The sequence below is a fragment of the Gadus morhua genome, chromosome 16, assembly GCF_902167405.1.
Source record: "Gadus morhua chromosome 16, gadMor3.0, whole genome shotgun sequence".
Lineage (NCBI taxonomy): Eukaryota > Metazoa > Chordata > Actinopteri > Gadiformes > Gadidae > Gadus > Gadus morhua.
The window spans coordinates 27,223,508-27,244,510 of NC_044063.1; the positions used below are offsets into that span (position 1 = coordinate 27,223,508).

Genomic DNA, 21,003 nt, shown 5'->3' on the forward strand with positions numbered 1-21,003 from the left:
AGTTGTGATAAGCTACATGAGCTGAGTATTGTGTTTTATTTTGAAAATGGACCGGATGCTCTATGGCTTTTACTTTTTCACGTCCTGCCCTGCTCGATATGCTCAGTTGAAATTGACGCGGTTCAGCAACGGCTTGCGGCAAAAATAGAAGTGCTACGGAATGATAGCACTGCGGCATGGCAAGCCGCTCCTGGGACGCTGCTGAGACGTTACGCAGCCGCGCCCGGTGGAAATGGTCTCATTGATTAAAGTGGAACCTATCGGCTGCGGTGACCAAGACGTGCCGCAGCCGTAACGCTGCCGTAACGCGTCCGGTGGAATCAGGCCTTTAGACAGCCAAAAGTCTAATCTCTCCCCTGAGATATTCAAACTTCTGTTCAGTCAGTGGCTTGATCAAGATGCCTGCTTTCATGTCATTTGTTGGACAGTATTGTAGTTCTATTTGTCCATGGCTCCTTGGTTGTTTTCCAGGATCACTGTGGATTTAGCCTTCATTCCGAGATCACTCAGTAGTCGTCTAAGCCCAATACCTTCGTGAGCGGCTTGGCTAAGCGCGACATACTCAGCTTCTGCTGTTGAAAGTGCAACTGTTGCCTGTTTCTTACTGAGCCAGCTCACTGCTCCTCCACTCAGTAGAAATATGTTGCCTGTTGTCGAGCGGCAGTCATCATGATCTCCAGCCCAGTCAGCGTCTGCGTATCCAGGGTTCAGTCCTTGGCCCCATCCTATTTATCCTCTACCTCATCCCCCTTGGTCAGGTCATCAGTCGCCACGGTTTTTCATTCCATTGCTATGCCGACGACACACAGCTCTATGTCAATGCCACAGCTGCCAGCCCACCTTCAACATCACCGTCATCCCCATCAAAACTCACCACGTGCCTGCAGGAGATAAAGGTATGGATGGAGCTCAATTTCCTCCAACTCAACAGCTCCAAAACCGAAGCCATCCTGATCGGCACCTCTCACCAGACCAAATCATCATCCATAACCAGCATCAGCTTTTCTTGCTCAAATATCCCTCTCTCATCAACAGTCACAAATCTTGGTGTAAAAATTGACCCCCAGCTCACTTTTGAATCCCATATCAACCACCTCTGCAAGACCTCCTTCTATCACCTCCGCAACATTTCAAAACTCCGCCCCATTCTCTCCCTCTCAGACTCCGAAAAACTAGTTCATGCCTTTATCTCCTCCAGACTGGACTACTGTAACGCCCTACTCATCGGGATCCCTAGCAAGAGCCTGCAGAGGCTTCAATACATACAAAACTCTGCAGCTAGGATCCTGATGAGAGTGCGCAAGCATGAGCACATTTCCCCAATCCTCCACTCACTCCACTGGCTTCCGGTTTCCGGATTGAGTACAAGGTTTCTATCCTCACTCACCAATGTATCCATGGACATGGCCCCCCATACCTCAAAGAACTTCACAACCTACACAGCACAACACGCTCCCTCCGCTCCACTCACTCTAACCTCCTCCACATACCCAGAGCCAAACTTAGGACCACAATCCACTGATTGCTTTAAAAAAGGTCTTAAACATTTATTTTTAAAAAAAAACCTTTTGCTCCCACTCTTAGATGTTTTTAAACCCCCTTTTTATTTTTATTTTTGCTTTTAACCTGTAGCCCTTTGAGATCTTTGGATGAAAAGGGCACTATAAATTAAATTTATTATTATTATTATTATTATTATTATTATTATTATTATCCAATCGAAGCTCCAGAGTCTGACTGCTCATACTTGAGAGCAAGGTTCACTGTCCCTTTCAAGTATTGAAATCAGTCAGATGTGTTACATTTGGATTTGCATTGAATTTTGACACAGCACTCACCGCTGTGTCAAAACACTCTATGTCTGGTTGTGTGGCCAATGCAGCATACAGCAGACTTCCAACCATTGACTGATAAGTAGGTTGGTGCACTGGCTTACTGACACCATCACTTTTCCTCATTTTGACGTTGGCATCAGCAGGAGTTGCTACAGGATTTGCATTATCCATTCCATATTTCTGAAGTATGACTGATGAAGACAGTTATTTTCTTTGTCTTGGACCACAGTGATGACCGAGATTTGGGACAGCTCACCCATGTCTTTCATCTTGTAGTGCTCCTTGAGAGCTCTTTTCAGCTCGTTCATGCTCTCAGCCGACTCTGTTATCAGAATGAGATCATCCACGTAAACAGTGAGTATCTCTAGCTCATGTCTTGTTCTCAAAAACACACAGGGGTCTGATGTGCTCTGTTTGAATCCAATTTCTGTCATGAACCCTGTGAAAGCCTTGCTCCAGCAGCGAGGCGATTGCTTCAGTCCGTAGTTTGACTTCTTCAGTTTGTACACCGGGTGTTCCTGCTCTGGTTTGATGTATCCCTCTGGTTGCTCCAAGTAGATCTCTTCTTCCAGGTGTCCATTAAGGAATGCAGTTAAGACGTCCATTTGGTGCACATGTAGATTGTTTTGGACAGTAGTGTACAAATAGAGCTGAATCGTACCACTGGTGAAAACGTTTCATCGTAGTCAGCACCATACATCTGTGAGTAGCCCTTTGCGACGAGTCTGCACTTGTATCTCTCCATTTGTCCATCACTGCTTGACTTTGAACACCCATCTTGATCCTAGTGTCTTTCTTCCTCTTGGTAAATCCACTTAATCCCACCTCTCATTTTCCAGCAGCGACTCACATTCCAAATCAGCCGCCTCCTGGCATTCCTTTGCGTTAGGACTCAACATTGCTTCTTTCAGTGTGATTTGGCTCCGTCACACAACACATATTGGCATGATGCTCAACATTCACTGTACAGGCATACTCATCATATCCAAATATCCTTGGAGTCCTTCTGCTTCTCTCGCTTGTTCTGACTGTGGTATCGACAGGAACCTCATCATCTTGTGTTTCACTTTCTTACGTTCTCATGGTTATCTCACTCTCTGAGGTGAGTACTTCCGCTTCCTGTTTCCAGTCGAAGTTTGATTCATTGAAGATGACATCACGACGAGTTAGAATCCTCCCTTTCTCTTCCTCATACAGGCGATAGCCCTTGGCATTGTTTGCATATCCAACAAAACAAAGCTTCACAGCCTTTTTGTCCAGTTTTCTCCTCTCTTCATCTGGGATATGTGCATAAGCAACACAGCCAAACACCCTCATGTGACTCATGTCAGGTTTCTTTCCACACCATCTCTCGTAGGTGTCTCTTGCTTGAGGAGAGATGTTGGCAGCCTGTTCTGTATGTCAGCAGCGGTGGCTACAGCCTCTGCCCAGTATGTCTTTGGCAACTTAGAATGTGACAACATGCTTCTAGCTGCTTCAACCAATGTCCTCTTTTTTCTTTCTGCAACACCATTTTGCTGTGGTGAGTGAGGTACAGTCATTTCATGGTGGACGCCTTGAGCCTTCAAATATTCTTCAAACTCCTTTGATGTGTACTTACAACCATTGTCTGATCTCAGTCTTGTGACGCTCTGCCCACACTCATTTTTTAAATTCCTTGAATTTGTTTAGCACCTCATTCTTCTGTTTCAGAAAGTATACCTTGCAGCATCTGGAGTAGTCATCGATGAAAGTCACAAAATATTTTGCTCCACATATAGACTCAGTCTGCATGGGACCACAAACGTCACTATGAATCAGCTGCATCTTGCGTTTGGAAAGGATTCCTCCAATCGACTTGTATGGCTTTTTAGTCAGCTTGCCTTCCACACATCCTTCACAGAAAGGAACATCTTTCTCTGCAGAGAAGGTCTTTTAGTTCCTTCAGCTTGATGGTGTGACCCAGGCGCTGGTGCCACAGGCCGGCTGCTATTGATGCACTATGACTGACAGATGAACTTCCTTCAACATCCAGCTGATATAGCCCGTCAGCTCTTAGTGTTCCTATTCCTTGAAGAGTTCCATCTTTTCCACGCATGTAGCAGCGAGAGTTCCTGAACTGCACTGTATTTCCTCTTTTGGTAGCAGCTCCCACTGAGAATAGATTACCAGTTAGCTTTGGAACATACAGCACGGCAAACATTGTGACATTTTTTGCATCACTCATTTTGAAGCTCATTTTCATTTTGACAGTTCCAATTCCTAGGGCATCAACCACCCTGCCATCACCGAGTTTCACAGACTGTGCTTCTGTGAATTGCTGGTGATCTTGAAGAAGTTCTTTATCGCATGTCATGTGTTTTGATGCCCCCGAATCAATCACCCATTCAACCTGTTGTGGTCTGGCAGTCGGGTTTGTCTCTCTGGCGACAAAGGCACTTGCACTTTCAAACTAATCGTCATACATCATGCTTTTGGCCTTGTGGGTTTTCTTTTTAGTTGTATTTTTCCAGGTTGGACAGTCACGCTTTATATGACCTTCTTTCCAAAATTTCCAATTTCTTGGCCTTTCTGCTCCCACTGACCTGGAGTTATCCTCAACATTTCCCCATCATGGCTGATGCACCACCTGACGTTGTAGCACCACTGGAGTTACCATTTACTCGCTTTTGCTCTTCATTAATCAACGCTTGCTTAACAAACTGCAGTGTCAGATTGTCAATTTTTGTTTCTAGTGCAGTGACAATCGTAGCATAACTTGATGGCAAACTTCCCAAAAGTGTTACAATTTGGTCTTCCTCTTCAATAACAGCTCCTATTGCTGATAACTGGTCTTTCAGCACCTTCATTTGTTTTAAATGTTCAGTTAAACGATCTCCTTCCTTCATTTCGCATCGGAAATATTTTTTCTTTAAGGAGAGTTTATTTGCCAGAGCATCTCTCTCAAAATGGCCTTTCAGCGTGGTCCACGCCACTCTTGGAGTCTGGGTGCTTGTTATCAGGTACAACTGGGGTGTATTTACGTTCAGCACTAACATAGAGAATGCCCTCTCTTTCCATTTAGTGAACTCAGCCTGTGCGAGTGCGTTAGCATCTGCTGCTAGCGTATCCGTCTCTATTAGCATACCCCATAGTCCTTTAGCTTTTTGCATGCGTTCCATCTGAAACTTCCATGTCGTCCAATTCTCTGGTCTGCTCAGCTTGTCAATAAACAGCTTATCATCCATTGTGTAATCCCACAACACTGTTTATCTTCCACAAGAATTCTTGTTTAGCGTCGACCTGGGCCCATAACCTATTGGAATTAACGTGAACCTTTTAATTCAGCGTGCTTTAGCATACAGCGTTAACAACATAGCTACAGCTTTATTGACAACTTCCTGCTTGACAAGCAGAGGTAGTAAAGAGCAACAGTGCCATCTAGTGGCAAGATTATATAACAACACTTTTGACGTATAACTAACGCATTTATGCGGTCAGGGATCCGCTGCCAGGCTTTGGTTCTCCGGGTTGCAGAGGCTTTAGCATTACTTTTTCATTGAAATAAGCGGCCAGCTTCGCCATTTCGATCAGGGTTTCCATGATCCATACGTCACGTCTTTATAGGTTTGGCGTGGACGCGCACAACCCTGTGTTAACCAACCCCGAGTTGATTGAACTAATGCATAACCCGTGAGGTGGAACCGACAGCTCTGGTTTAGTTGGCACAGGGTCAATCAACCTAGAGTTCAGCGTTAACTCTGTTTGTTAAACCTCTGTTCGTGGAATACCCCACTGTACTACGAACCTCGATTAGTGGGTTAGCGAGGTATATTGCGCTCAAAGCCTGGGTTAGTTGGGACACGAATAGTCGATCTCTTTTAGCGTCGCTGTAGTCACCATGGTGACTTATGCTCTCAACCAAACCTGGTAGGGAGCAGGTTTTCAGCTAAGTCTATCGGGTTAGATCGGCGTGCGCAGATTCCTAGCCCCTCCTTTGACAATGGCGTCACCATTACTGGGTGTTCCCGTGGACCTCGGAACCCGTATCGTACAGGGGTCTCTCAGACAGAGGCTCTTTCGGGACTGATCCCTTTGTATTGCCTGAGAATATTCTTTATGAGAGATTCAGGTTCTCATCAGAGGGTATTCTCTATTTGATCGTCCTTGTTGGACCTTATGCAGACAATGTTTACCGTTGCGCATTGTGTCCCTGTGAGAGAGTGGTAGAGTGGAGGTAGCGCGTCAGTCTTGAATTTCTGCGTGTGGGGTTCATCTCCGAAGTGACGCGCATTAATGTGAAGTTTAAAAAGTCCCAATTCTCATGCATATGGAATACTTATTCACTAAAGGTTATGGAATTATATTTTTGTGCTTATTTCGAACTGGAACCCATATTCTCAAGGCCATGCTGGCAACACATCTATGGGGGTAAAAGGCATAACGATAGATCGGAGAGATTTGAACCCCGGTTGCTGGCGTTCGGGTCTTATACTAATCCACTACGCCACCGCCGCTATCTGGCGATGTGATACATTGCATGTGATACTTATATAGGGTGTATTTAAAGTGAGTTCCTTAAATTATAGCAGTTTACATAGGAATGAATAGGCGCCATTTCTGAATCCGTTGTCCATTTTATAATATGTCCATGAAGGTTACGGCTGATGTGTTGTGTGGGGGAGGGGAGATTAAAGTGAAGCGGAGTTGGCTGCTGAACGCACTACCTCGTCTCCACTCCCGTTCATTGTTTTGTATTATTACTACAGTATAGCCGAACCCAGAACGCTCGGCTACAATAGCAACCACCATAGCAACCATGACGGTCAAGTGACTGGATGCAGTGACTGGATTCTTTTGAGCCAGTTGGCTCCTGTTGGGCAAAATAACCTGCTGAGTACATCACATGTACATTATAAGTATAGCTAACTCCTACCCTAGCTTAATGAGCACATCACATGGCAGTCAACTTACAATATAGTCAACTTTTAACACATAACACATACATGAGAATATAGTCAGGTCAAGGCCGGAGCCGAAGGCCCCATTTCCCAGGCTGGCAGCATCTTCAAGAACGGGAGAGCCGCACACAGGAGACACTTTGAAGCTCTCCCCCGTTATCTGCCCATACCAAGGGCCTGAGAGACACGAGGAGCTCTCCCCCGTTAGGAGGCATACACAGCAGGGCCTGGGAGCCAAGGTCAAGTAAAACACACAGAACCACACACATCTCAAACGCACACACCTCATCAGGAGGAAGATACAGTATAAGACTGTATCACACAGAGACTCTTCACCTTCTTCTGAAGCAGACCTTCCACGGAGGCGAAGCTTCGGACGAACCATCAGCGCTGATTAGGGACTTAGACATATTCGATTTCTCACGCTTATGACTCTGTATAACCGTTGCCACTTTACTTAATAAATCCAAGGTCCTCGTGCCGACAGACTTTATTACCTCTCCGTCTCATTTCATCTGGTCCAGTAACTAGACAGACCGTTTTTCCCTTCAATTTGGTGACCCACGACGTGATTTTTTCTGAATTGGACCGCAACTGGGAAACGAGAGACGGAGAACGGCACGGCCTCGGGACCCCGGAGCACCGGACCGATTCCTGCAGTCTCACCTCGCGGCCGCCCAACAAAAGGTAGGCAGAACCTGTTGATAAAATCCAAACTCTGCATAGTTATATAGGAACCACATTAGGAGGTGAGACTGTGAGAACGGTTCGCTACGGGATATCTCGTGGGGACGAATAGGACTGCACCCCAGCATTTCCCCATAAAACCCGATTGACCCTGAATGCGTGACACATCGAATATCGGCTCGTTGCATGGTGAAAGAATACCCTCGAGACCATAGGGCCTATAAGAATCGGTCATAGTGATACAAGACTACCGATGGCCAAAGTAATAAATGCCTGGGCCACAGAGTGGACTCAGAGGGATGCCTGGGCCGCGGGTGGAACCCAGAGGGAAAGAGAAGGGCCTATAAGAATCGGTCATAGTGATACAAGACTACCGATGGCCAAAATAATAAATGCCTGGGCCACAGAGTGGACTCAGAGGGATGCCTGGGCCGCGGGTGGAACCCAGAGGGAAAGAGAAGGGCCTATAAGAATCGGTCATAGTGATACAAGACTACCGATGGCCAAGTATTGGATGTGTATTAAATAATTCTATGTGGTGAGTAGGTTGGAGTCCTTTATCAGGGTTAAAGTCCCTTTGCAAAGAGAAACAGTGTGTGTATGCGCGTGAGAGAGAGAGAAAGGCTGTGAGCGACTCTGTGTGTGCGCGGGTACGCAAGAGGCGATGTTTTTGTGTGTGCGTTTGGAGGAGACAGAATGAGAAAGGTCTGTTTAGGTGTGTGTGTGAGAGGGAGCAGAGACCTCTCACCCCCACCTTCACGACCAGAGAGACAGTGTGTGTGTGCGGGTGAAAGAGAGAAACAGAGAGACAGCGTGTGTATGCGCGAGTGAACGAGAGACAGTGTGTGTGTGAGAGAAAGAAAGAGAGCGAGCGTGTTTTTGGGCCGGCTGAAATATGGAAATAAATCAATCAGTGATAACCCGGCTATGTGTGCAACGCTTGCCTGCTTTGCTATGCTTAACGCTATTTTGCCGTGTCTAATGATTGTGGGTGCGGGACACAGAATGAGAAGTCTGTCGATATGTTTCTGTGTGCGTCTGCGGGAAAGAGGGAATCTGTGAGTGAATCAGTGAGTGTGTATGCGTGGTCCGCTCTATCTTTGTCCGTTAAAACGGGTAAATGTAGGAATAGATAGATTGATAATAATGAATAAATGTCTCTCTGACGTATTGCGTTGCTCTATGGCGTAACCTGCGGAAATAGATAAATTGACAATGATAAATAACCTTTTTTTACTGTGTCGCTTCAATTTACTGTTTGAACCATTGAAACTAGACCTAGACAAGTTGACAAGGATAAATGATATCTCTTTTTTCTCTGTGTTTCTTTGAATTACTGCCGGACCTGTCGCACAGATAAACCACAACACTAAACAACATCTCTTTGCCGTGTTGGTTGACGGTTTAGTCTGTTGAAGCAGATTAATCAATAAAGATAGATAACGATTATTGGCGATGAAGAATATCTGGATGTATTGAATAACGTCTTTTAGGCCCTGTTGTTGTTTTTTGCTTCCCTCCCCCCTGTTTTTTCCTCCTTTTTCTCGTTCTCCTCCTCCAAGAGTGACAAAAGTTACCCCCTAGTCTCTCATCCGCTCTCGTGTGTTAGACGGGCCACACAGAGTTATAGCATCACGGCCGCCATTTTTTGAGTTCTCTCACTCATTCCCAAGCCACACCTCCCCCTCCGCCAAAGTTGGTCCACTCCAACCTTACCCTTCCCCAACTAGACTGCCCCCTGCTGGACCACTCCAACTCTACCCTTCCCCAACTAGACTGCCCCCTACTGGACCACTCCAACCTTACCCTTCCCCAACTACAGCGCCCCCCACTGGACCACTCCAACCTTACCCTTCCCCAACTACAGCGCCCCCTGCTGGACAACTCCAACCTTACCCTTCCCCAACTACACCGCCCCCTACTGGACAGCATCAATACCAATCCAACCCCGACTCTTGATCACCCCCTGCTAGAAGAATTATCCCAGTTACTAAAAAAGTTAAGAAGACAAACCTCCCCGCACCCGGCCTTCAGTGCACGGGCGTCCACAACCCCGACCACCCCCATTTGTCGACCTACACCATTAAGGCAGTACAGAGAGACACACTAACACACAGTACAGAGAAAGGAAATAGAGAGTGTGTTCAACTGAAAGCGTGTGGTGGCCATACGCCATAAAATACCACATATCCAAGGAATACAGGTAGAGCTCTGTTGAGTTTTCAGGCTTTGATAAATTTGTAGTTCCCCGTCTGCCATGTTTGAAGTTCTTTGTAGTCTCTGTCCATAGGTTTCACCTGAACAACTCCTCTGCTGGCCGAGAAAAGGAACTACCACTGGTTTCTCCCACACCCAGCCCCCGGAGCCCGCTCGCTTCAAGGCGTTATGGCCGCACCCAAAGTGGGAGGGAGACACGCAGGGAGAGAGAGCGTGTTCTCCTGAAGGAGGGAGAGAGTCACAGGGAGACACGCAGTGGATTTTCACATTATGGCTAATTTGTTTTTCTTTAAGTTTAGTTTTTATTTTGTTTTTTGTCTTCCTAGGACCACAGTAATGATAATCTAATGCAATTGGACTAAAGAAGGTGTTGCTATTAACTAAGTGATTATTATTATTTTCACACAGGAAAGAATAATTGAATAAATATGGGATGATAAAGATGAGGATAATAATTAAAAATATATGCATAAAGTAAAAACGTAATCTTGATAAACTGTACAAGTAGGACTACACCAATTAAAATATAGGGTAAATCTCTTTGGTCAAGGATGACGGGGATTGGCGCTACATCTGCTGGGAAGGGATCCCACATGCTATGTTGTCAATTTGGATTCGGAAGTAGTGGGTTTTACCTTTCAAATGCCACTACTGCTGCTGCAACACTTTAATAATTTTAACTCTGATAAATGACCTTTTGTTTTATAGTTTCCCTGAGGTGTATCTTTTACGCACACACAACGCTGCATAGGGCAGAAGCCGGCTGTCTCCATCCCTCCACCTTGCGATCTATAACACCATATAGGTGGGGATTGATCGTATCCCAGGTACGGCATCCTGCAGCGAGCCAGTATGGAAGGGCTGGTTAGCCAACGACGGGTAAGATCCCACCTTGACACCCGGGACGACCTAAGGCAGGCACAGTCACGATTACTTGGCAGAGTCGCTGTGGGCACTGGCTTACCTTGATCATGAAGTCACAAGCTGCAACAATCATAGGAAGTGCCGGGTGGGGTGTAGGGTGGAGGAGGAACAGGAGTCAGATATGTCAGCTCTTGCAGCAGAGGTGGTCTTGGAACGGGGCATGTCGCGTTTTATTTTATTTTATTTTACCTTTGTGGTATAGAAGGCCACTAACGCATGTAAGTTTTTTCGGTTTAGTGCATGACTTTGGAACAGCGTGGTTTCAGGCGGCTGATGGTAAACCCACCCATATTGGGCTTTGGATTTGGACATACTGGTTTCGATTTCCCTTCCCAAAAGATTGGCTTTAATTTGCTGATGGTTAAGGTTAGACGTTTCGACGTTGGTTGCAACCAACGGCGTTCTTAGATTTGCTTATCATTTAATGCGCATGGTTTTGACCGTTGCGCAAGGGGTGAGGTATTGAGGAGAATTAAAAAAAAAAAAAATAATAATAATAATAATTAGAAAACAAGGTTTTTCTTCACCATACTTGCAAACAATGATTGACATCCGGCTAAATGAGTGTGAAATACAGTGTTCAACAGATGGGTAAAGCCATCCCATCAAAAGACCAAAGTGGGACTACAGTAATCAAGTTTCTGACTGGAGAAGTCAAGACAAGGTTTGGAATTCCGTCAGAAATAAGCTCAGACAAAACGTTTGTTCAGAGAACACTCAAACAAGTGATTCAACATTTGCATGTCAAATAAAGACTAGATTACGCCCCAATCCTCAACCACAAGGTATGGTGGAGAGAGGAATGGGACGCTTAAGACAAAGATTAACAAAATTAAATTAGAGTACTAAATTAAAGGACTACTGCACTACGACTGACACTAATGAGTTATCGCATGAAAACTAACAGAACGACGCATCTAACCCCGCATGAAATGTTTACGGGTCGACCAATGCCTTCACTTAACATTCGAGGGTCCCAAGAGGGACTTCCATTAGAGTAATTAGAAATAGAATTAAGGAAAATATGTTTGAACATCTAACTGTTGTACATAAGTTTGTAATTCCAGCAAGAGAAACACAAAGTTTCCAGGGCCAGAGGAGGAGCCAGATGCAGACACGCCCGGAGCCGACCAACTACCCAAGGATGATGCAATCAAATTTCAGCAGGGTTACAGTCCCTCAGATTAGAGTTGGCAGAGAGCTCCGGCATTAATGACCCCTTCACAGGATGGATGGAGAGCCCAATGAGCGATGGGCGCTACAGGTGCAGCAGGTGCCATCCAAGCTTACCTGGGGATCGAGTATACACCGGAGAGTTTGGACGAGGGACCACCAGAGGGGCCCGACCTGATCTGGCTGGAGAACATAGAATAGACCTCCTGCACCATTGTCCAAGAGCCCCCACGCCATGCAGCGCACCAATACATGAAGATCACCTGACCCCCCCCCCCCCCCCCCCCCCCTTTTCCCATCCCAGCCACTGCAAACGGACCCCACCACCAACTACAGAGTACGAGCTCCCCTACACACTCCCAACCCCCGCCGACGACTGTGTCCCCGCCGAGCCGGACATCTACCCGTGAGTGCGAGTGGCCTCTCCAAGTGCACGGCCCCGGTGTCCTGTTTCCACCACCGTATGCTGACACCCCACCACGACACCTCCCCTTTCCCCCCCCCCCGCCTGTGACGTGCTAGTAACCTCTCCAGTCCCCGCCAACAGCACCACCCCCCTCCCACCTGAAGCACCCACGACGCCCGGACCAGGGATCTGCGTTCCGGTACCAGGGGCTGCGGCCCGCTCCCTTAAGGCTTGAGGGCACCCCTGGCTGTATTCGCTTCTGTACGCTTCACTGTTTTTAGCCGCTCCCATATCTATGCCCGCGTCCCGCGTCTACGCAACCGACGCCGGGAACGTAAATGTTGTTGTTTATATCGCTGTCCCACTAGATGGAGCTCGGGGATACACACAGGCGAGATTCCAGGGGCCTTGATTGCCCGTTTATCAGATGAGGTCCTGAGCGCAGTTGAATAAAAGGGTCTAATGCTCAGGTGGCGCCTTGCGACCACCTGCCCATGATGACGCTCAGGACTATTCCATGGTTTCAGTTGTTCCCGTGCCCCGAGCCTACCCTGGATACCCCATGCGTGTGATTGCTTATTGTAACACGACCAGTCAACTCCTCCTCACGTCCTTAGTGTGTGGTCATCTAGGGATGGGTTGAGGGGGATTGCCATTCGTTATCTACCTCATATCTTCGCTATTATTTAGGGACACGTTTCATGGTTACATTTCTTTCCTGTGATCGTTAGTGTAGTGTTTGTGTGCTTGTTGCATATTTATATTGTTATTGTTTACTGTTCGTCTTATTGCTGCCTTTGCTGATACTGTTATTGTTTGGAGTTTGTTTTATTGGTGCATTTTGTTGTTATGTTTGGAGTTTGTTTTATTGTTGCATTTTGTTGTTATGGTTATGGTTTGGTGTTGGTTTTGTTATGTGGCCAGCTTTGTTGTTGGTTGTCGTTTTTGGTATTTGTTTTTGTATTATTGTATGTTTATGGTATGTTTTGTGTATTATCTGCTGCTAGTATTGTTGGTATTGTTTGCTCGCGATGTACGGCCGGGGTGGATGCCACCCCCTAGGTGGGGTGTGTATGGCGTACCCATGTCTGACGCATGGGTGGTGTTTCTCCCACGTGGTTCCCCATACACCCGGTCCAGCGAGCTGTTTTCGTCCCAGGCTCATGGTTGTTTGTTTTTATGGTCATTTGCCTTCTTTCTGTTATTTCTAATAATGTTATAATGGTAGTCCCGCGCTGGAGTCCTATCCCTCGTACCCCTAATGAGTAAAAGTCGTCTTGCGACGACTTGAGGGGGATATGTTGGGCAAAATAACCTGCTGAGTACATCACATGTACATTATAAGTATAGCTAACTCCTACCCTAGCTTAATGAGCACATCACATGGCAGTCAACTTACAATATAGTCAACTTTTAACACATAACACATACATGAGAATATAGTCAGGTCAAGGCCGGAGCCGAAGGCCCCATTTCCCAGGCTGGCAGCATCTTCAAGAACGGGAGAGCCGCACACAGGAGACACTTTGAAGCTCTCCCCCGTTATCTGCCCATACCAAGGGCCTGAGAGACACGAGGAGCTCTCCCCCGTTAGGAGGCATACACAGCAGGGCCTGGGAGCCAAGGTCAAGTAAAACACACAGAACCACACACATCTCAAACGCACACACCTCATCAGGAGGAAGATACAGTATAAGACTGTATCACACAGAGACTCTTCACCTTCTTCTGAAGCAGACCTTCCACGGAGGCGAAGCTCCGGACGAACCATCAGCGCTGATTAGGGACTTAGACATATTCGATTTCTCACGCTTATGACTCTGTATAACCGTTGCCACTTTACTTAATAAATCCAAGGTCCTCGTGCCGACAGACTTTATTACCTCTCCGTCTCATTTCATCTGGTCCAGTAACTAGACAGACCGTTTTTCCCTTCACTCCCCCTGACTCTGCAGCGCTTCCCAGTCCTTTTTCCACCTGTGAAAATCCCGTTTAATGCCACCAAACTTGGGGAGGGCTGTTGGCTTTAACTTGATGGTTGGTATGCGATAATTAGATGTAGCTCCCACCTGGACTTGTCTTTCAGTTCCTCCTTTATGGTTGCTTGTATGAAGTCAGCCTTTCTGGAGACCATCAAGGGGACTTGAAGTTCGAGCCTTCTCACATGACTCTGTAGCTCCTTCTGAGTCATTGGTGGGGCCCACTGTTTCCACCGGCCATACGTGTCCTTTGCTGTCACTGCCAACCCTTTCAGTTGGTCCAGCATGATTTCATACGCATCCTGGTTAATGTTCGGTTGCACAGCAGCGACGCGTTCAGATGCTGCCTCTGCTGCTTGTAGTGCTATAGACATTTCACTACTTCCAAAACTGACCCAAAGAGTCTCCTGGATAAACCTCTTGACCTCCTTCAGCTTTTCTTGGCACTCATTTGTAGTTTTTTCCAGGTCGGCTTTTTGCTGCTCAGTTAACATGACTTCATCCGTTTCCATCTCTGCTTCGAGATCTGCAATAAAGCCAGCTTCCAGCTCATCATTTGCCTACATGACGTTCTCTCCTACTGCCTTGAGTTTGCTGAAACTGTCTCTGAGTTCTTCTTCAGACATGCCTGTATGTGACCCGGTTATACTGTTGACCAGACGGGAAAACACTCTTTTGGCTGTAGTTCTTTCAAGTTTCAATTGTTCAACTGATTTTCCAGCTTCTTGATTAGCCATGTTTACTTTTATTTGAAGGTTCTTTAACTGTGAATTCGAAAAGTGGAGGTAGGTGCAACTCTCCAATGGTGCCTTTAATGTTGCTTATGGTGCTTTAGTGTTGCTTTATGCTCCACTTCCTTTCCTTTCCAGGATTCCAGGTTTTTGCTCCTGCTGTTCCAGCTTTAAGCTCCTGTACTTTTCCTGGCCAGCTTTATGGAGTTAGATATCTACGCAGAGTTGCTGGGCTTCACTCAATAACCACACTTTTTCTTTTCCTCTTTATCTTGTGTGTGTGGAGCCCCAATCGGGTATTGGTTTCCATTCATATCTGATTAAGCTTCTAGGACAGCAGTCCCCAATCTTTGTTGTGCCATGGACCGGTTTAATGTAAGACAATACTTTCACGGACCGGCCTTTAAGGTGTGGCGGATAAATACACAAAGTAAAATGATACGACCGGCATAAGAACTATGGTATTTTCAAAATATGATAATAAACATGAATCCACTGTATACTTGTCAAGCAGGTAGGTGAAAAACCTTTTGAAACATTAAACAAGAAAAAGGTTGTTTTTACAATGTTCTGGAAAATATACATTTTTAACAATTATTGCATTTTTCCTCCTAAATTAAACAAAGTGCAACATAAATTCTCCCTTTTCAATCATTATTAATGTATTAGGGATGTTATTAAGTTAATATGACAGATTTTTAATATTTTACATATACTTAATTTAAATAATGTCACCATAATAATATAATTTGATCATGATTTTAACTAATCTGTAACATATAAGCTCACTCAACAATCATGTTCTTAACTTAAACAATCATGACATCATTCAATTATGAATGAGAATCAAACATGACAAACACTTGCATTTACAGGGTTAACCACGGCACTGCGGGTTCGGCCCGTGGCTAACACTAGCGGCTATCGCCTGCACAAACGTTTCATTTCAATTGTCTGCAGTCTCTCCAGACGGGCTCGGTGCCTTACCGCCTGCCTCTCTGGCGTTTGTAGATTTGTTTGCACGGGATTAGAAATGTTTGCACTAAGCACTGCTTCAGTTTGCGTCTTCTCTTCACTTTCGTTATGTAGATGTTGTGTGCCGCCTCTTTTATAGTCACTGCTGCCAACTCGAACTGCCGAAAGGTTCCTTTTCCAGCTTGCGACGTGAGTTTATTAATTATTGCTTTAGTTTGACTTCACAATACTCTTATGCAACTTATTAGTGATAGGGAATACAAAAACGGTACTGTCTAGTTTACTGGACCAGATGAAAGTGAGAACGGAGAGGTAATAAAGTCTGTCGGCACGAGGACCTTGGATTTATTAAGTAAAGTGGCAACGGTTATACAGAGTATAGCGGGAGAAATCGAATAGTCTAAGTCCCTAATCAGCGCTGATGGTTCGTCCGGAGCTTCGCCTCCGTGGAAGGTCTGCTTCAGAAGAAGGTGAAGAGTCTCAGAGTGATACAGTCTTATGCTGTATCTCCTCGTGATGAGGTGTGTGCGTTTGAGATGTGTGTGGTTCTGTGTGTTTTTACTTGACCTTGGCTCCCAGGCACTAGTGTATGCATGTATATCTTCTTGTGTTCCTCCTCACGGGGGAGAGCTTCAGAGCATCTCCTGTTGTGGTCCTCCCGTTCTTGAGGATGACTGGTGCATTGTCTGAGTGTCTACCATCTGCCGGGAGGAGAAATGGGGCCCTGGCTCCGACCCTGACCCTGACTATATTCTCATGTATGTGTTATGTGTTAAAAGTTGACTATATTATAAGGTGACTGCCATGTGATGTGCTCATTAAGCTAGGGTAGGAGTTAGCTATATTTATAATGTACATGTGATGTGCTCAGCAGGTTATTTTGCCCAACATTAGCAGCGCCCTCGTAACATTGTGCCAACATAACATGAGTGACATCCTCTGTGCCCCCTTACACTCTCTGGTCTCTATGGTAACATTTAAAACATGCCTTCAAAATAAGACAACACAAAAACAAATATAAAGTGCATGACAAAATACAACTCACGATATCGCTAAATCAGTGGGAGCCCTGAGCTTGTATCTCTGCAACCAGACGGTCCCATCTAGGAGTAATGGGAGACAATGACACCCGAAGTGTGTTGCTTATGTTGTCCACTCCGTAATTTGGTTTTGGTTGCTGTCACTGCAGAAAATCCCGCTTCACACAAGTAGGATGTCGGAAATGGCAACAGTGTTGTTGTGGCGATTTCAGGGTATTCTGCTGTGACTTTAATCCAGAATACCGGCAAAGTTGTTGTTTCGAACATACTTTCAAGGCCGCCGTCATTTGCGATCTCCAGCAGTTGATTTTCTTCTTCCATAGACATGCTGGATTCCCCTGGTTTGTTGACACTGGGTCGCGGATCCATTCCTTGGCAGTTTGTGTGTCTTTTGTGGTTGGAAAGTAGCGCTCAAACTCTTTAAAAGCAAAGATAGGTGATCGTGCACCAGCTGGGTGAATGAAGGCTCGGGCTCAGTCTCTTCCAAAATCCCTGCGAAGGTTTGAAACATGTAAAATATACCTCTGTTCACACGCCATCCCCACAAATCCAGTTTGGCTTTAAATGCAGCTACTTTATCTGCCAACTTGAAGAGAGTTGTCGTTTTCCCCTGAAGTGACCGATGAGTTCATTGAGCAGGTTGAATATGTTGAAGAAGTAAGCAAGTTTTGCGACCTGTTCCTCGTCACTGAAATGTGCTGTCAGCGGTGACTTTTTTTCTGAGAGAAATCTCTGCAGCAGCTCTCGTAATTCAAACACTCTGGCCAGCGATCTCCCTCAGGATAACCATCTTATTTCTGTGTGTAAGAGAAGGTGTCTGTGCTCCGCGTCCATATCCTCACAAAGCTGCTCGAACGGGCCCGAGTTAAGGGCGTGTGCTTTGTTGTGGTTAATAACTTTAACGACATCAATCAATACGCTGTTAAGTTCTGTGGTATTTTTGGGCTAGCCAGCATTTCCCTGTGAATGACACATGCGTAGACTCACATTCAGGTGCAACCTCTTTAATCCGAGCAGGTAAACCAGACAGCCATCCGGTCATGGCAGCAGCAAGGTTTGAAACATGTAAAATATACCTCTGTTCACACGCCGTCCCCACAAATCCAGTTTGGCTAAAACTATTCAAAACCATTATGTGAATAGGCCCAAAATTGAAGGAAGCTCTGTCCATCACAAATGTCCAGGTATGCCGCTTTCACACCAAAAAGAACCGAGAGCCAGTTCCGGGCTGGTGCTAGGGCCAGTTCCAAACTGGTTCCAGCCTTACCCCAGTTAAGAACCGGTTGGTTTCACACCGGCCAGAGCCAGCCATGGAGCCGGCGTGAGCAACGTCATGACGTCACTGCAAACGTCTCGGCTAGTGAGCTTGGACAGAAGCATACGGCTGACATCTTTCTTTATTCTGGGTGGAAATAGTAACATCGTTACGCCATCAAATGCGTTTATGGAAACATTTTTAGCGAGAAATGTGCATTTTACTTTCATAATGTTCGCTCGGTGAATGTGAAGGATGTTTGGTTTGATAGTTATGACGAAGAGGGAACGCTCCGTTCACTTGCATGGACATGGACTCATCTAGCTGCGTTGGCGCGTTGACGCGTTGAACCACCACACAATGTTAGGTGCGCAGAAGAACCCTCGCGCCAGTTTCAAACACAACAACAACAATTTCGTCTTCGATTCAATCCGTGTATGGTTCGTTCTTTGAATAATCAGATTTAAAACAAAATCAGAAAAAACAAAAAAGAACCATACACGGATTGACGTCCATTGTTTACTTCGGTGTTTTAAAAAATGCCGGTCTTCGTTGGTCTTCCTGTTTATGAAGGTACGGATAACTCCGCCCCCTGCCCCCGGCGTAAAAGCTGTTCTAGTTCTAGCCCAGCTCTAAAGTGGGGCCAGAGTTTAACCGGTTTTTAGGGGCCGGAGCCGGTTCTTTGGCGGTGTGAAACCAAGGCCCTGGCCCTAGCTCCGAACTGGCCCGGAACCGGCCCCGATTTTGCGGCGGTGTGAAAGGGGCAGTAGTGGTTCAACTGAATTTGGGGACTGGAACTTGAACCCTCTTAATTTTTTTGCGGTATGCTGAGAACAGCCCAGTCTGACGCTCTGGCTCTGACGGTGTAATTTTACTTGGAAATTACTTGAAATCCTTATCATAACCCACTTACAGCCACTGAGTTAGAAGTAGCCTACTGACATGAAAATTAAACAAGTCAAAAATCTGTGGAACGGGCAGGGCTCGAAAAACTCCAGCCAATGATTTTCAGAACCACCGAGTGGCATTGGACAGTAAGTACGTCAATCAAACGGTCGTACTGCACTCCCCCGCTCCCCGCAAGTGACCCCTTCGTGCACGTGCACGTACTCAAAGCTCGTGACCCAGAGCAAGCTTCTGTTTTTTCGTTATCCTGCGGTAGCTACTAGAGCTAGCTAACTAGCTAATCCACATTTGGACCTAGCAATAGAAGACAACCCTAAACTCCAACCTAGCTAGCCTGGTTCATTCTCGCGCATCTGTGTTCGCGCTCGTGCGTGATTGCGCGTCCATGTACTTGGAATGGGTGGAGTCAGAGTAAGCGTTGAAGGAGAGGGGGTAGGACCATTTGAGTGTGTATTTTCAAAATCTGCTGGCGTATTGCAAATCCCATATCCAACCTTTAATCTAACTTTAAAAAAGTCATTTTGAGTCATCTGTCTCAAGTCTAAGTCAAGTCTCGAGTCATGAAGACCAAGTCAAAGTCAAGTCGAGTCTTTTATCAGTGTTAGTCAAGCAAGTCTCAAGTCCTCAAATTTGCGACTCGAGTCTGACTCGAGTCAAGTCATGTGACTCGAGTCCCCCATGTCTGTGAATATCTGTGCAGGTTGAATGTCTGTGCATATGCCGATACAAAAGGACCATTACAGTTTTCCTGATTTATAATCATCCAGCGACTTGAATAGTTTTGCGGCTGTGGTTTTGGTTGGCAATGATAGTGCACATAACATATCCTCATGCACATCCTCCTGATAAAGATATCACACATAAACAAGTAGTATTGCCTTGTTGTCAATATCTGTAGACTCGTCAACCTGGAGTGCGTGCCACAGTGATGTATTAATCCTCTTCAACAATTGTGTCTCAATGTCCTCTGCTATTTCCTCAATGTGCCGAGTGACGGTGCTAGCCAAAAGAGGCACCTGTGACATCTTTTTAACCGCAGCCTCTCCTAGAAGTTCACAGCAAATGTCTTTAGTGGCAGGCAGGATCAATTCCACACCAATGGTGAATGGCTTCTTAGCCTTAGCAATACGATTAGCCACCAAGTATGATGCTCTCAGTGGACTCGCATTTTTTGATGTGGTGGCCCTCAGTAATTGCTTCTGTCCTTCTTGTTCATGCTTTTTTCTTTCAAAATACTCCAAAGGCTTGTATTTTAATGCAGGGTGCTAGGTCTCCAAGTGGCGAAGCAGTTTTGAAGGCTTCATTGCCTCATTAGAGAGCCGGTCGCCGCATATTATGCAGAGTGGGCTTGGTGCGCTGGAATCACGTGTCGCGATAAATCCATATTTTAAGAAGGACTCCTGGTATTGCCTGTTAAATGCAGCTTTATTTTTCTTGGAAGTCGTAGGCTCTTCTTCCGTCTCCTCACTGGGCTTTTTCCCCTTCGCAAAGAAACTAATTTTGCTAGCTTGTGGGTTTAATTTGAGCGGCAACGTATCACGTAACCGAGAAAAGCGACAAGAGTGCATCATAGACGGATGTAACAGTGGCAATCCGGTCATTTTTCAAAATAGAACATCGTTCATCGTTTAATTAATGTACGTTTTTCATTCTTTCTCTGCGGACCAGTACCAAATGACACCACGGGTCTTCTTACTACCATGGCGCTGTCCTTCCACACCACCTTCCCGGTTTGTACACTGACCCGGCTTGCCTTCAGCATCAACCAGCCTCTGCTCATTCCCAGCAAATAAACATTTGAACTTTAAAACCCTTGTCTGTTGTCGTGCGTTTGGGCTCCCCCTCCCTCGGGCCATAACACTATCATTCTACACAACAAATTAAACCTACCTTAGAGTTGAACCATGGGAATTGTGTTTGTTGTATGTTTGGTGGGATAATAAACACAGTCTTGTA

At 45.9% G+C, this 21,003-nt stretch overlaps 1 protein-coding gene across 2 annotated transcripts in view; it reads right to left on the bottom strand.

Annotated features, from left to right (window-relative positions):
* Positions 1-15,982, bottom strand: part of LOC115560921 (uncharacterized) — a 31,681-nt gene extending 15,699 nt beyond the window's left edge. For both annotated transcript variants that reach the window (XM_030380587.1, XM_030380583.1), the window contains exon 1: positions 15,859-15,982. The gene's annotated coding sequence lies outside the window, so the exon portion shown is untranslated. The remainder of the gene's footprint in view (positions 1-15,858) is intronic.
* Positions 15,983-21,003: the final 5,021 nt, after the last annotated feature.